The 14,519-nt window shown below is 38.0% G+C and overlaps 1 protein-coding gene across 1 annotated transcript in view; it reads left to right on the top strand.

Moving 5' to 3' along the window:
* QKI (QKI, KH domain containing RNA binding) overlaps positions 1-14,519 on the top strand; it is a 106,027-nt gene that overhangs the window by 52,895 nt on the left and 38,613 nt on the right. The window lies entirely within an intron of this gene.

Genomic DNA, 14,519 nt, shown 5'->3' on the forward strand with positions numbered 1-14,519 from the left:
GTAATATGAAGGATCTTTTGGATAAAGCAGAGAATTCTGAAAATCTTAAATTGTTATATGTAGTTACATTTGGGGGCTTATGGTCTTTTCAGCATGCTTTTACTGTCTTGATGACATTTCAAGAAAATTTTTTATTTCCCGGTCTTAATTACTTTCTGTCATGTTTATTGAATAGGGATTAATCTAACATGTTTATTAAAGAAATTATTTATTCACACCAAAATGAACACTTCTTTCTTTCTTAGCAATGTGGATTCGGTGCAGATTATTTAACATTTTGGAATAGATTTTAATTTATTGAACCTAAAAATACTCTTAAACATATTATGACTACTTTCAAACATATGTTGACTAAGGTTAGCCCCTTGCATTCATGATGTAGGCTATAATTATGTCTTTACTGGCCTAATGAGATACTTCACATTTTTTTTTATAATTTGTATGATGGTGAAACTTTAATGAAAAGTGTCTAAGTCAGGGTTCACCCAGAGAAGCAGCAGGAGAGGAGCTGGCTTTCACCGTGGGCCGCGCTCCTAGTCCAGGGTCCAGGGCAGGCCTCCGGAGGGAGGGTAGGGGGAAGGGAGACCGCTTTTGACCCAGCTGAGTTTAGAGAAGGCCTCATCCCTCTTTTAAAGGTTCCATCTGAATAAATTGGGCCCACCCTGGATAATCTCCCTTTTAGTTAAAGCCAACTGGTTAGTGACTTCGATTACATCTAAAAAGTCCTTTTACAGCAGGGCCTAGGTAAGTGTTTGAATAGTTGAGAGAAGGTGTGTGTATGCTACAGAATGACCGCTGGCGGGATCTTGTCCTCCGAGTCTTGGGAAGGAGTGTCCCTGATGGCCGCCCCTGACCAGGACCAGGCTGGCATGGGATTCTGGCAGCCGCAGTTCAGCTGACTGAGATGGCACAGCCGACAGCGGACTTTTCCACTTAAACAGTAGCTTCCTTTATGTCGGTTATCGATACTGAAGGGTATTATCTTTATTTGAGCAAGGGATATCAATTTGGATGTTATTAACTGTTAACATTAAGATTAAATTTCTATTTGTAGATAAATTGTTTGCATTTTATGAGCTGCAGACTTTGAGGGTTAGGCTTCAGTTAATTCTGTAACAGTTTCTACTAGCTCCTTAAAATCAATTCTCTCAGCTTAGAACAATTAGAATAAAACACTGTTTCAAAGACAATAAAGTTAATTTTGTTTAAATTTGTTTTTTCCTAAGTTTTGTGTTTTGGCAGGCCCTCAGGAGGTAAGCCTAGGGAGGCCACAGCAATCCACGTGTTTCCAGCGTTCCCACATTCTGTAGGTGTTTGTAGAGGTTTGCATTTCTTACAGCTGCGTGAATTTATTTAGTATCTCTTATTCCTGCTAGCGTACCGTGAAAGTAGTCATCGGAATTTCTGTTCTCTGTGAGGGTCTCTTGGTACGGGCTCTGCCCTCTGGGTAAAGGTAGAGAGCTGAACTGGATGTAGAGTTGGTGTTCATCGAACATGGTATTTGCTCTCCCATCACCCATCAGATTCTCTTCATTTCAGTAAATAAACATCTGAGCGAAGAATATTCTAAGAAGTGTCGGGCAGGAATCTTAACTTTAGCGTATAGTAAAAACAAAAAGATTTGTGGATATGTAGAGATGTCTTGTAAAAGTCTGTCATTAACAAGAATCAGATGACTAGGACTGCTGGAGAAATTCAGGATGAAAGGGTTTTTGAGACAGCTTGACGGGGCCCTGAGCGAGCGTCAGATTTCACGAGGACCTGAGAAGAGCGTGGGTTCAGTTCCGACGCTTCCGCTGTGGACAGTCAGGAGGGGACCCAAGGGTCAGATCTGCTGCTGTTTCTGGGTCTCTTCTTACTGGTTGGAGAACTTAAGGCTTAAGTTAACTTTCTGTAAGTCTCCTCATCTGTAAAATAATGTTAATGCTATCTCCCACTCAGGGGTACTAAATTGCTAAAGGGTTATCTATTTTTTATATCGTTTTGGAATATGGGCAGTTGGTAGGTCCTTAGGGTATCGCATACGTGGTCATTTTCCAAAAGATGTTTTCTCCAGGTATGATGTTACTGTTAACATTCATGAGATTGAACCTTCTTTTCCAAATTAACCATAGTAATTGTTCGTGGTAGCTTAATTCCTAAGCATCACCGTGATGTCCAAGAGTTATAAAGTTTGTCTTATACCTCAGAAATGGTTTTCACTGTATTCGTATATCAGTTAGATCATGAATAGCATCTGTTACATAGGTTTCTTAATTAAGATATTAATCACCTGTGTTAACTGAGAGGCCGTGGAGCGAGGATATTCTGAAAGTGTGGACTGGGGTGTCCCCAGCAGCTCTCTCGTTTCAGGCGATGTATCTCTAACCACTAGCGGATGAGCCGTACACTAGTCTCTGGCCACCAGAAATGCATCCTTGGTCACCAAGAAAGCTGTTTAAAGCACTTATCAAGACTTTGAACCAATAATAACTTTTTTGATTATACAATTATATGGATGTCAGTTGGTAACAGGGAGAGGAATTTAAAAGAATTTCACTTTAGTTCTGTATCTTTGAAACTTGAACATGCTGGAAATTATTTCTAATAAAACAAAACATGGATTCTCTCAACTTTTATTTTTCATTCTGCTGAGAGAGTACTCTTTTTTTTTTGGACAATGTAGTTGAATTCTCAGGTAGTTACAATAAAATGTAAAAATAACAAAATGGTTAACATTTAACTTGAGCATTAGTTATAACATTGGATAATGTATAAAATATATAAAAAGTGACAGAAGAGGTAAAAAGTTATTAGTGTAACAGGCCAGGTTTTTGTTAGCAAATGGTTAAAAAAACTATTTTAGGGAAATTATAAATGTTGGATGTATAACTAATTGATGAAAAAAGGCATAACTGTGTAATTCATCAAAGAGGCATTCATACAGCTATTTTTACCTATTAAAACCCCTACCTATAAAGTGAAAAAAGTAAGAGACTATTCTAAAAATTACCTTATTTGAGCTGGACCACACCTGTTAAATGCAAATATGTGAAATGGTGCTCTTGGATTGATGCTTACCTGTATTCAGACTGTGTTGAAACCCATGTGAGTCATGCTAACAGCATCCCTGAAGAAGAAGAAGAATGCTTTAAATGTTTTTAATTCATTAACATCTTTGAATGTACCTAGCAGTCTTACTCTGGGTTGGTTATATTTCAGAAGTACTCACAAGAAGTGAAAATACTTTGATATTCTTAAGAGAAAAGAAAAATGGCATCATGTAATATTCTGGGCCACATTAACTACATCACGGTTATGGTTCTGTTTTGCTAATCAAATTATAGTGAAAGGTTATGAGGAAGATATCACTTTTTATAGTTAGTTCAGTCATCTGTCGCTTGAAGAAAAGGCTATGTTCTGAGAGCTCTGTCCTTAGCGGTTTTGTCACTGTGTGACCGTCACAGAGGGCGCTTGCGCGCGCCTGGATGGCACAGCGGACCCCACACCTGCTCTGTGGCGCGGCCCGTCACTCCTAGACCGTTGTAACAGTGGTGTTTGTGGATGTAGACATTTCTGGACATAGAAAAGGTGCAGTAAAACTACAGTGTAAAAGATAAACAGTGTACATCTCCATAGGGCACTTAGCGGGGATGGACCTGGCAGGCCCGGAAGTTGCTCTGTGAGTCTGGAGTGAATGTCAAGGCCGAGGTTGTGACCACCCACTACCGTAGGCTTTGGAAACACTGCACATTTAGGCTACCCTGAATTTATAAAAATACATTTCTTTTTTCAATAGTAAATTGACCTTAGCTTACTGTAACTTTTGTACTTTATAAATGTTTTAATTTTTAAAAACTTTTCAACCTTTTTGTAATAACACTTTGGTTAAAACAACACATTGTACAGCTGTACAAAAATATATCTTTTTTGTAAGCTTTTCCCATTTTTAATTAGTTCATTTTTTACTTTTTAAACTTTTTTTTTTTTAAACGAAGACACGAACACACACACGAGACGGCGTCTACACAGGGTCAGTCATCAGTGCCACTGCCGTCCACCTCCACACCAGGTCCGCCCAGAAGGTCGCGGGGCAGCAACGCGCACAGGGCTGTCAGCTCCTGTGTCAGCAGTGCCTTCTTCCGAACACCTCCCAAGGACCTGCTGCGGCTCTTGCAGAAGTGTCACCCTTCACAGATACGCCCCTGGTGGTCTACTCGGTTTCTTTCTTTTCTCGTCATAGATCTGCTCGTTAGCAGATGATGCATCCCGAACATTCCTCACTAGTGAAAACCTTGCGATGTTGGGGTCCACGTTCTCAAACTTTTTAAGGAGCTTGTCGAAGTCTGCAGAAGCTTCTGCTAAACCCTTCGCTGTGAATTTTCTCGGGGGTTTCTTTTCTTCTCTGCAGTTTTCTCTCTCCTCTTCTCAGCTGTGCGTCCCTGTTCCAGTTCCAGCAACTCCACAGTCAGCTCTCAGGAGCCACCTCGAAGAGACCCTCAAAGTCGTCCTCATCCGAATCCAGGTTAAAACTCCTGGCCTTGCCGACCTTTGCAGTCTTCGTACCGCGATGAGAAGCCGGCGTTGACATAATAGCTGATATTATAATGGAGCTGAAAAGTTCATATGAGACCACCATCATTTATGAAGTCCTCGGTGACCAAAACTTCGTTATGTGGCATATGACTGTATTTTGACAAATTTTAATACAATATTGGAAGAAAAGCCTTGGACTTTTATAAGTTTTGGGTGATAGAGGCAGTGTGATGTAGAAGCTTAGAAAACCCTGCATTCACTTCATTCTTATAATTAAGTAAAATTCTCTTTGCTTTTTATCCACTGAGAAGTATAGGTATGTGGAATATATGTTAACAGGGTGGATTATTAGGAAAAGAAAGAATTCTGCTCAATATATTAATCATTTGGACAATTCAGTATTACATTTTTCGTCACTGTCAGACATTATGTTATCCAAATTATTAGCCTAGTAGTATATTAGTATGTTATTCACAGTAATTATATCTACTATACTACCTGGCTGTGCATTAGAACTATCTGTAGAGATTTTTAAAAATACAGATGCTTCTGACCCATCTTGTGTGTTGTGGGTGCCTGTCTATATTTTCTTCAGTTGACATCAAAAGAATAATCTTTAAATACTTAAATTTGCCAGATGATCTTAAATGTTACAAATGCTTTAGATAATAAACACATAAAGACTGTTAAGTATGGGTTGAATTTATTTTTATCATTTAAATCTTAATTCTAAAACTTTTCAGGGTTAAAGTAACTATCAAGAAAAGAATTAATGACATCCCAGGTAATTTGAGGGTGGGCACCTGTATTTTTTTAATATAGAAGAATCATTGGTTAATTTCTAATTTTATTAAATTTCTGTACTGTGACTTTCATTTTGAGGCTTTGCAGTTGAGAGGCTTGGATTCCCTGGCTGTCGGTTATATAAACAGAAGGACAGGAAGTAAGTCCTGCAGCGGAGTTAAGGGAAATCCGTGTTAGCTGGAAAGCCACCTTTAGAGTAAGACCCGGGAAGGGAGCAGGAGTGGTAGGAGTTAACACTCTTAAAGTGCTGGGTGTTGTGAGCTAGTCACTGTCTTAAGCATCCTTGCCTTCGTTCAGTCTTTGCAACCCTGCACCTTCTTTACAAGTGAGGAGATACATTTTCAGGAGAAAGTTATCATATAACGACATCAGTTAGGCCTAGTGTGCACTGTTATAGTACAGTGAATTTTGATGTTTGTCGCTCATCTCAGTTTCAAGTAAATAGTTACTCTGTTACGTATGTCTTCCTCGCTGGCCTGTAAGCTCTTTGAGGGCTTGCATGCCTGTCCTGTGCCTGTCGGTATTCTTCCTTCACTATGCCATGTGCCCTGTGGGCTTTTGGAGCAGAGTGCGTGGGGAGAGGCCTCCTTTGTTGCCGTCCTACTTAACCAGTTCTTTTTATTTGTTCTCTTCTACAACAAGCAGGTGATGATTTAAGATTTGGAGCAAACGTAACGCTCCAGTTATCAGTGAGTAAACGTGAATACTTGATAGGTGCTCAGCCCCATGGAATGTAAAACAATTATAAATTACGTGCAGTTTTTCCTTAACCAAGTTGTGACAATATAGCTCTCCCATACATACACAGATATGTGTTCCTAAGTCACCAATCATAAGTAAAAGTCATTATTCTACAGAATTGTGTTTTTGATGCTGTTTATCACCAATGAGTTCAAGATTACATGAAGGCAGCTGTGTATTAATATTTGGGGAATATGGATGCTGTAAGTGTTCACAGTGGTATTAGGTTGAAGAGGACATTGTACAGTAGCAACTACAAGTCATGGAGCTGGTCTTGACCTTGTGTCTTACGGTTCCCACTGAACCTTTTGCTATTTTACATCTGGAAATCCTGATTTTATAACATTTGGCTGTGATCTTTTGCTTCAGGGAGTAAGGCAGGCTAGACGTGGATCCCTCTAGATAATCCTTACTGTGCTTATGATTGTAGTTCATTCAGCTGATCTGTGTCTTTATTTTGTGTATGTGTTTTTATTTCAGTTTCAGAAGAAATCCTGTTTCGATATTGCCTGATTGCTCTTTTTCTTTATAGATCTTGAATTTTTCTGGTATTTAATTATTTCCCCTAATCCACATAGACAGATACACATTTAAAATGCACAGGAAAACACTGTATGGCTGAGGAGCTTAGTAATCATTTAACCAGGATGTTTTATTTACTTGCTGTTTTCAGTTTAGAAGATGGAAATTTAATTCCAGCTGTTTTTAAGTGCTAACTATATAAAAAACATTTTGCTGGATACTTTAGGTAAATGGTTTCAAATACATAATAGTAGTTTAGCATGTGTTGAGTAAAGAAAATGCGTGATGATTAAAAACCCTACTATGAATTTAGTAGTGCTTTTTAAATGAATTTGTATGGTGTTCATTATGGTAGCACGCTGTATGGTGAGAAATAGTACATTTAAGTGTGACACTATTTCATTTATAGAATATGTATATGTGTAAAATAAGACAAGTACACAAATATTCAAGAAAAACTGATAAAAATACTAAAGTGCAAGTCCAGCTCTGTGGAGGGTTGAAGAGCAGAGAAATATGAAGCCATTGGTTCTGTGCCCAACTCTTAGATGGGCATTTTTAAATGCATTGTGAGTAATACCAAAAAAAGAAGGAAAGGCAGCATCTTGCTCTCTAGGGGCTACTTCTCTAACCGGATGCGGAAGACTCTAGTACGTATTAAGTATTGTTTCAGAGCTGTAAAGTTCTACGGAAGGAAATCGGGGGAGATGAATTCTGATAGATAGAAGGCCGACTTGGAGAAATGTTATGGAAGTGGGAGTATTTGAACTCATTCTTTAGTGTCATTAATTCTTCGTAAGTTCTGTGATCGCTCTTTTAGTCGCTTTTGTGTGGAGCCCGTGAAGTAATCGTGGTTTATTCCCTTTCTGGGCAGTGACAGTTGTCCTTTACGCGTTCTTCGAAATCCGAACCCGGTACGGGCGGGCGGGCCGTCTGCTGAGCCCTCCTCCAGTCTACAGCCCTGAGGTCACGCAGGGTCTTATTAAGCTGCTTTCTCCTAAAAGTTAGAATTCAAAACTATTTCGTGTTTTTATTTATTATGTTTAATATGTTTTTATCGACTAAGTTAATTAAAAATAGATGATGTCGAGCTAGTACTCGATCCCTACAGTACCTTTGCTTTTCTGAGTGAGAAGCTCCAGGCATGGCACTCGAGTGGCCTTAGTCATCCCTTCTGTATGTGCGTGCTTGTGTCATCTCCCCTAGTCGTTTCTCTCTCTGCTGTGCAGACCGCGGTGACATCAGCTCTTACGCAGCTCCTGCGTAACACGGAACGCATCACGATTCCGCGACATAAACACTGTGCTTTACAGACGAGTAAACCGAGATGCAGATATTTTGCAGCAGTAGCTCAGCCCAGAGTTTCCATGAGCATTTTCTGCCAGATCTTTATTTCTGTTCTCACTCTCTCCATTTTTAAATGGCCGCCTCTAAAATTATTTTTGCATACTGCAAGCAGCTCTGATCACAAGAAGTCTTAATAATTTTGGCTGACATTAGGACAGAGCAATGTTATTTGTCCAGAGCTCTGGATATATAAGTTTAGTTTGGACATGCATTAATTATAATTAAATTAGTGGAATTAATATATGGAAATCGCAAGGACCACATTACTTGGCAGTCTTTTAGTATTGTTCTTGTAGGAGATAGATGTTTCTTGTGAAGGGAAAGTATTCAGAATAGTCCTTTTGTTTTTAACTTGGAAAATCTTTGACATAAAACATAAGAGTTCTTTGAATTTAGCAAATTGTTTCATTGTGCCTAATTAAAAAATCATTTACTGAATGCCTGCTGCCTGTAATGACTTTCTTAGCTGATGATTTCACCAACCCAAGTATAAAATTATTCTAATCTTCCTATAGTATTAGAAAATAATTTGCTTTGAAAACATGATTGTTCAAGTTAGAAAATTTTTTTAGGTCAGCTTTATATCTAGTGTCATCAGTTACATGAAATCTACTGTATGACCCGTTTCTCAATGAACATTTCCTAAACTAGTTTAAGATTATACGTATAACCGGTGATGGTCATATGTCTAAGCTTTATCACTTGATTTAAGATGTATATGGTGTGTTATTGGAACATTGGTTTCCTTAAATATACAGCACTTCTGAATTCTCATGTAGGAGTTTTTGGCATATGAACTTTCTTTCACATTAAGAACACAGTAGGGGGAGAAGTCTTGGGCTCGTTTGCTTGACTACAAATCTATAATTAAAAGAGTCTCAGCAGGAGTTGGGACAATCAGTGTGTTCTGATGCTTCATGTGATAGAACTGCTTTGTTGTTCAAACAGATACTGTAATTAGAGCACAATTTTAAACTTCATAGGACAGCGACTCATCAGGTATTTTTTGTTTTTCATCAAAAATCAATTAAAAACAAAAGTAGTTTCTCAAATATTAAGAATGCTTTTAAAAACATTTTCACATCACTGTAAACAGGAGCTTCCAAGATGAAATGGATGATGTTTTATTGAAAAGTAATGGTTCAAACTTGTTTCAGGAGCTTCCAAGTGGTTTTAATAAGCTCTACCTTAGTAATAATGTCGGAGATATATTTATGTATTCATATTGTGTATTAAGACCAATATTTAGTGTGAGGAACCTCACCCATTGAAAACTTTTATTGGCGGAATTCTGTGTAAGTGACCACAAGTTTATCATTTTTGTATGTTTGTGCCACTGAAATTTGATGGACAGTTCTCTACCTAGGGGAAAAAAGCACTTTTGTAAGTATAGGAAATCTAATTAACCTGGTGCTTCTCTGCCAGTTTTTGATATTGTTTTTCATGTAGAAAGAATACTTGACTTGAAATGAGAAGATATCACTGATAGGAAAAAAATTACCAAGTAATGTCTGTTAATGATTGTTTGTTTGTATGTTTGTTTTTTGGTCTGCATCCAAAGTCCCTACAATATCTAAAATTGTTTGAGGACTAGATGTGCTTAGAATTCCATGCCTGTATATGGTAAATAGTAAAGTTAAAAAAATTAAAGATTCAAGATATCAGCGTTCTGTTTCTGGCTCACTCACTAATATGAGGCATTTGAGGATGATCTGATTGATTTCAGGGCTCTCGTGTAGGTGACTTCTGGTGTTAGGATTTAGTTGTTACGTTCTTCTTTAGAAACTTGCTGTGTGTGTGACTTGGCCAAGCCATGTCCGCCTCAACCTCCCCGTTAACCTGTCAGTATGAATACGGGTACCACACTCACGTGGCTGTTAGGAGGATTGGATGAGGCGATGCGTGTAGACTGCTTAGCACAGCGCTCAGCAAGCAATACCCGTTTAATAAAAGTTTAGTTGCTGTCATCATCATCACTTTCATTTCTCAGTTTGTTTCTCTAGCATCACCTGAAAGACTAAGTGTCCTTTCGAATTCGTTATTTCTCTGTAGTATGCTTGTCAAGAATGCAGACCATATAATAAAATACCATCGGTCATCACGTCTCTGCCCCACAGTCAGATATGAATGATAATATAAAGTGTTTTTATCTGCTACTAAACTTGAATTTACTATATAAAATAAAGCTCTACTTCATTTCCTGAATGTTCTCTTGTCGTTTCAGCCTCCCTTAAAAGGTCAGCGGTTTCGTGCTTTGAACATATTTACACATCGTGATTGTATATATTTCTTTTTATGGTCACTTTGCTCATATATTAAGAAGTAACTGTAGTCTCGCAGTTTAAGAAAAGACTTTGATCCTTAAAAAAAGACTTCTTCTGATACATTAAAACAAAGTGGTATTGGGGTGATAGAGTAAAGGAAAAGCACTGTCTTTGGAGAAATGTGAAAATCAGACATCTTAGCATTATGTAGAAAGTCTGGGAGAGCAGACTAGAAGAGAAACAAGAGTAAAACATAGGGTCAAAGATTGTCAAACATAACTGGCAACTTGAATGAGAGGTCTAAAAGAAGCAGGCCCAGAAACCAAGGTGCATGATCAAGGAAGACTGTGGAGGCTTCTGTAGACACAGACACAGTAATAATGAATGCACAGAGCACTGTGGGGAAAGTTGCAGTACGTTAACGAACAGTTTGATATTTGATTATAATGATGCTCTTCAATAATAAAAGCTCAGTTGTTGAATTCAGAAAATATTTGTTAAAGGCCAGGTATGTGTAGTCAGTGTATACCTACTGCCAAGGGTATAAAAATCGATGAGACATGGTTCTGGTATTTAACTTGGATCAAACTTTCTAATAGCTACAGTAAGAATGCAGAGATAACCGTAAAGTTAGAGTGTGATACTTACTGCAAAAGGTAAATAAAAGTAAATTTTAAAGAATGGGAACCAAGAGACTTTTTTGGACATCGGTGATAACTTGCATAAAGTTACGGATACCAGGATCCATTTTTAGAAATATGCCAACTTATTTTCAGTATGGAGTGAATGTAAGCATACTGTGGGACCGTGAGCAAGAAATGACACTCGAAGTTAGTGTGGGTTGAAATGAATGGGTGAATGTAAGCAGTCTCTCTCTGTCAAGGCACAAGTAAGCTTATGACTGCATTTCAAAGATTTTTTTCCTAATAAACCAGTCGGTTCTTCAAGTTTTAAAAATTCGCATTTATGCAGAAAATTTATTCAAGATCAGTAGTAGCTGAGACGTAATTGTGGGCAAATTCGGTGAAGGGAGATAGTGAGCTCCAGTTCAAACACTCTGAGTTGAGAGTGCTTTAGGGACACATGTACGCACATGTCTGGGTGGCAGTTGAATTTGGAGGTCTGGAAATCAGCGGGGAGGTCTGCTGGAAATGTGTATTTGGGAATATGTCTCAAAAAACGTGATGTTCTGTATTGCTAAAGATTTAGCGGCATGTAATATGAAATGACATTGCTTTGGGGGACCATAAAACAGATATAATATTAATTTTTAATATAACAGACATTACAGTAATTATAATAATGAGCCTTTTTTTTTACATTAGTTCAGTTGTTTACTCCTCAAATACGATTTGAAATATAACTGTAAAAAGAAATTAATGCCTCATAGACCACAGTTTCTAAGAGGTGCACGATTTTTTGTGTATATCCATTTCGTTATCTCTCCTTTCTGCTTCATTTCAACCTTTGTTTTTGGTCTTGAATTATTTTTCGAAATGAGAAATTTGGGGAGGGGATTCTTGACCTCGATATTTTGGAATACGGAAGTAGGCACCCTACAGTCTTACTGTGTTGCTTGTTTGCTTGTGACTGAAAGAGAGCCTTCACTGTGTTTTACAGACTTCCCTATAGTATCTGCCAATTCCACATTTCCTTTATTATCTAAGAAGCAAAGAGAACACAGGGAGAGACTATAGTTGTGTCGAATAATTACTAGGCTCACAACTCAGTGTTGAAGGAATTTACTTAACTATAACTCTTCCTGAGTTAGAATGGGCTACAGTTGGAGAAAATTATCTTAAAATCTTTTTCTTGTAAACAGTCTGATGTGCTCATAGATTGGAAATATCTAATTCTGTAAGGCGGGATAGGGAAAACATGGTCTCTCTCCCTCCTGCTGTGTGACCCGCCCCCCGCCCAGCCCCTGCTCTTTCAGAGATTCTCTGGTGGTCTGTATTGCTTCGTCGTGCTGGCCTTGCTACTAGTTGGTTTAGGTATATTTTTATTTTTTGGTTTTCACTTCTTTCATTGTGGTGGGAACTCAGGCACGTTCATCGGGAAGGTCTCGTCTTTGTTTTCTTTTCAAAGAAAACTGCCTCCTTTCTCTTCTCTGCTGCCTCCTTTTTCTTCTTCTTGGTGAGACATCTTTCACCCAGTTTCTGAGCCTCTTGGAATAGTCCTCTAATTTTTATACTCTTCTCTACCATTTTCCATCTCTGTCTTTGCCGCTAGTTGGAAGGGAAATTCCTCATTTTTTATTCTCCAACCCCTCTATCCAGTTTTTCATTTCTCTTATCAGATTTTACTGTCATGAATTCTCTTTTATGTTTTTATATTGTTTTTTGTTTTCTTATGTTTTGAACTCTTTTAATAGCGTTTTTTACTTGTGTTAAGGGTGCAGTATCTTCTGTTAACTGAGAATTTTTGAGTTTTTCTTCTCTCGGCTCAGTGGTTGCTTTCTCGGGTTGTTTTCTGTTTGTGGGACTGGTTAGACTTCCCACAGAACTGTCCTCCAGTCACCTGGCCCCAGTATGCGGGCTGGCAGTGCTCACTCTGGGTGTAGAGTAGGGGAGAAGGCTGGGTGCCTCAGCCTTTGGCGAGTGTGGGGTCCCCCAGAAACCCAGTTCCATCAAATAATACAGGTAACTTCATTAGATGTGTATACCTCTCCCCCTCAAAAAAAAGCCATTTAAAAAAAAGACATTTTGGTGAGAAAATATTGTCAATATTTTTTAACATAAAAATAAAAAATCGACATTTACAAAAGTATTTTTTTCCGACAGTCTGTGTAATTTCAGTTCTTTGACATACAGGTAACCCTAAAGGTTCCCAATCTGGGGGGATTTATTGACTCCTTAGTTTCTCAGTTTCTTATGGTATCTCTAGGTGAAAAGAAATAATCGTATTTTTTAGTTATAGAATACTTACAAATAGTTTAATTCGTATTTATATTAAAGCAACTTAAATTGAAATTTTAAAAACTTTTCATATAAATTACTACTTCAGTTATTAATGAGATATGTGTTTCTCTTGGGCACTGTTCAGATTCTCAGGTTGGACACTCACCTTTTCCTGTTCCAAATTGATTTTTGCGTGAACTTCCTTTTTATCATAGCATTGCAAAGATATGACATCATCAAAAGGAATGTAGCATGATTTAATGTTGGAAAGGTCAAATATTTGGAAAGAGATTTTCATGGTGTCCAACAGACATTGACTATTGTTGCCCTTGAAATTTCGCATGCCCCCATGGTACGCCTGTGAGCCCACTGTGCTGACTCTGAGTTCTCTGTCTGGGGACGCATAGGTGGCCTGCCATAGGATGATATGCTTTGTCTGGGTTCTCGTTTCCCCTTACAGCATTTGGATGCATTTTCATAATATCGATATGAACAAGAAATAAAGGCAGAAGCATCTGTTTCACTGTTGGAACTTATTTCTCTTCTCATTGGCTAAGCTACATAGCCTTTTTTCTGGCATGGGCTCTGCAAATGTGAGCCGTAGAAGAAAGCTGTTTCACTGTATCTTTTATTAACTTATACCAGTTTTTTCTTTGAGTAGAAGCTCACAATTTAGTAAATAGTGACCTTTAAGATGAAAGTTCAACAGCAACAAGTATTATTTATTGTTTGTGGTACTTCGCACCAAACCAAGTGTATTTACATATACCACTTTTATAAGTTTACATTCTTATTTCGTTTAATATTTTTAAAAATTATATTTATAAGATATAAGTTATTGATAAATATGTTTGTATGCTGTCTCCAAAACTTAAAACAAGAGGAAGTTCTGAAATCATTGTCTTAGATGAAAGGGACATGTGGCCAACTCTGCTGCTAGATGCTTTGGAGCTGGACATGCCCTCCAGCCTGGAGGCCGTCCCTCAGCAGGGGCGTGAAATGTAGATACGCTCTATTAATCCAGCACTTGTGGGCTGAGATTATCAAAGAGTGACGTTACAGTTCACTGTTTAAGCTAATGATGGAAACGTAGTTAACACTAATCTTACATTTATTATTGTGATTATGATGAAATGTTTTCATAAATACTACATGCAGCACTTAAAAACAAATGGCATTTCTCTTATTCAGTAATGTCTGTCTGCAGAATACTTTTCCTGATCGTGAATTCAGACAGTTATTATAAGTAGTTGTAATGAAATGGAAAGTCACTGAATTTGAGACTGAAGACTTCGATTTGATTCCTAAATTGGCAAATTATTAGCTATGTGACCTTGACAAGTGACTTATATTAACCCTGATGACCTTCCACTTATTCATAGGTAAAATATAGACATACCAGCGTGCTTTTCACGATCGTCTAAGG

The sequence above is a fragment of the Pteropus alecto genome, unplaced genomic scaffold, assembly GCF_000325575.1.
Source record: "Pteropus alecto unplaced genomic scaffold, ASM32557v1 scaffold195, whole genome shotgun sequence".
Classification (NCBI taxonomy): Eukaryota; Metazoa; Chordata; class Mammalia; order Chiroptera; family Pteropodidae; genus Pteropus; species Pteropus alecto.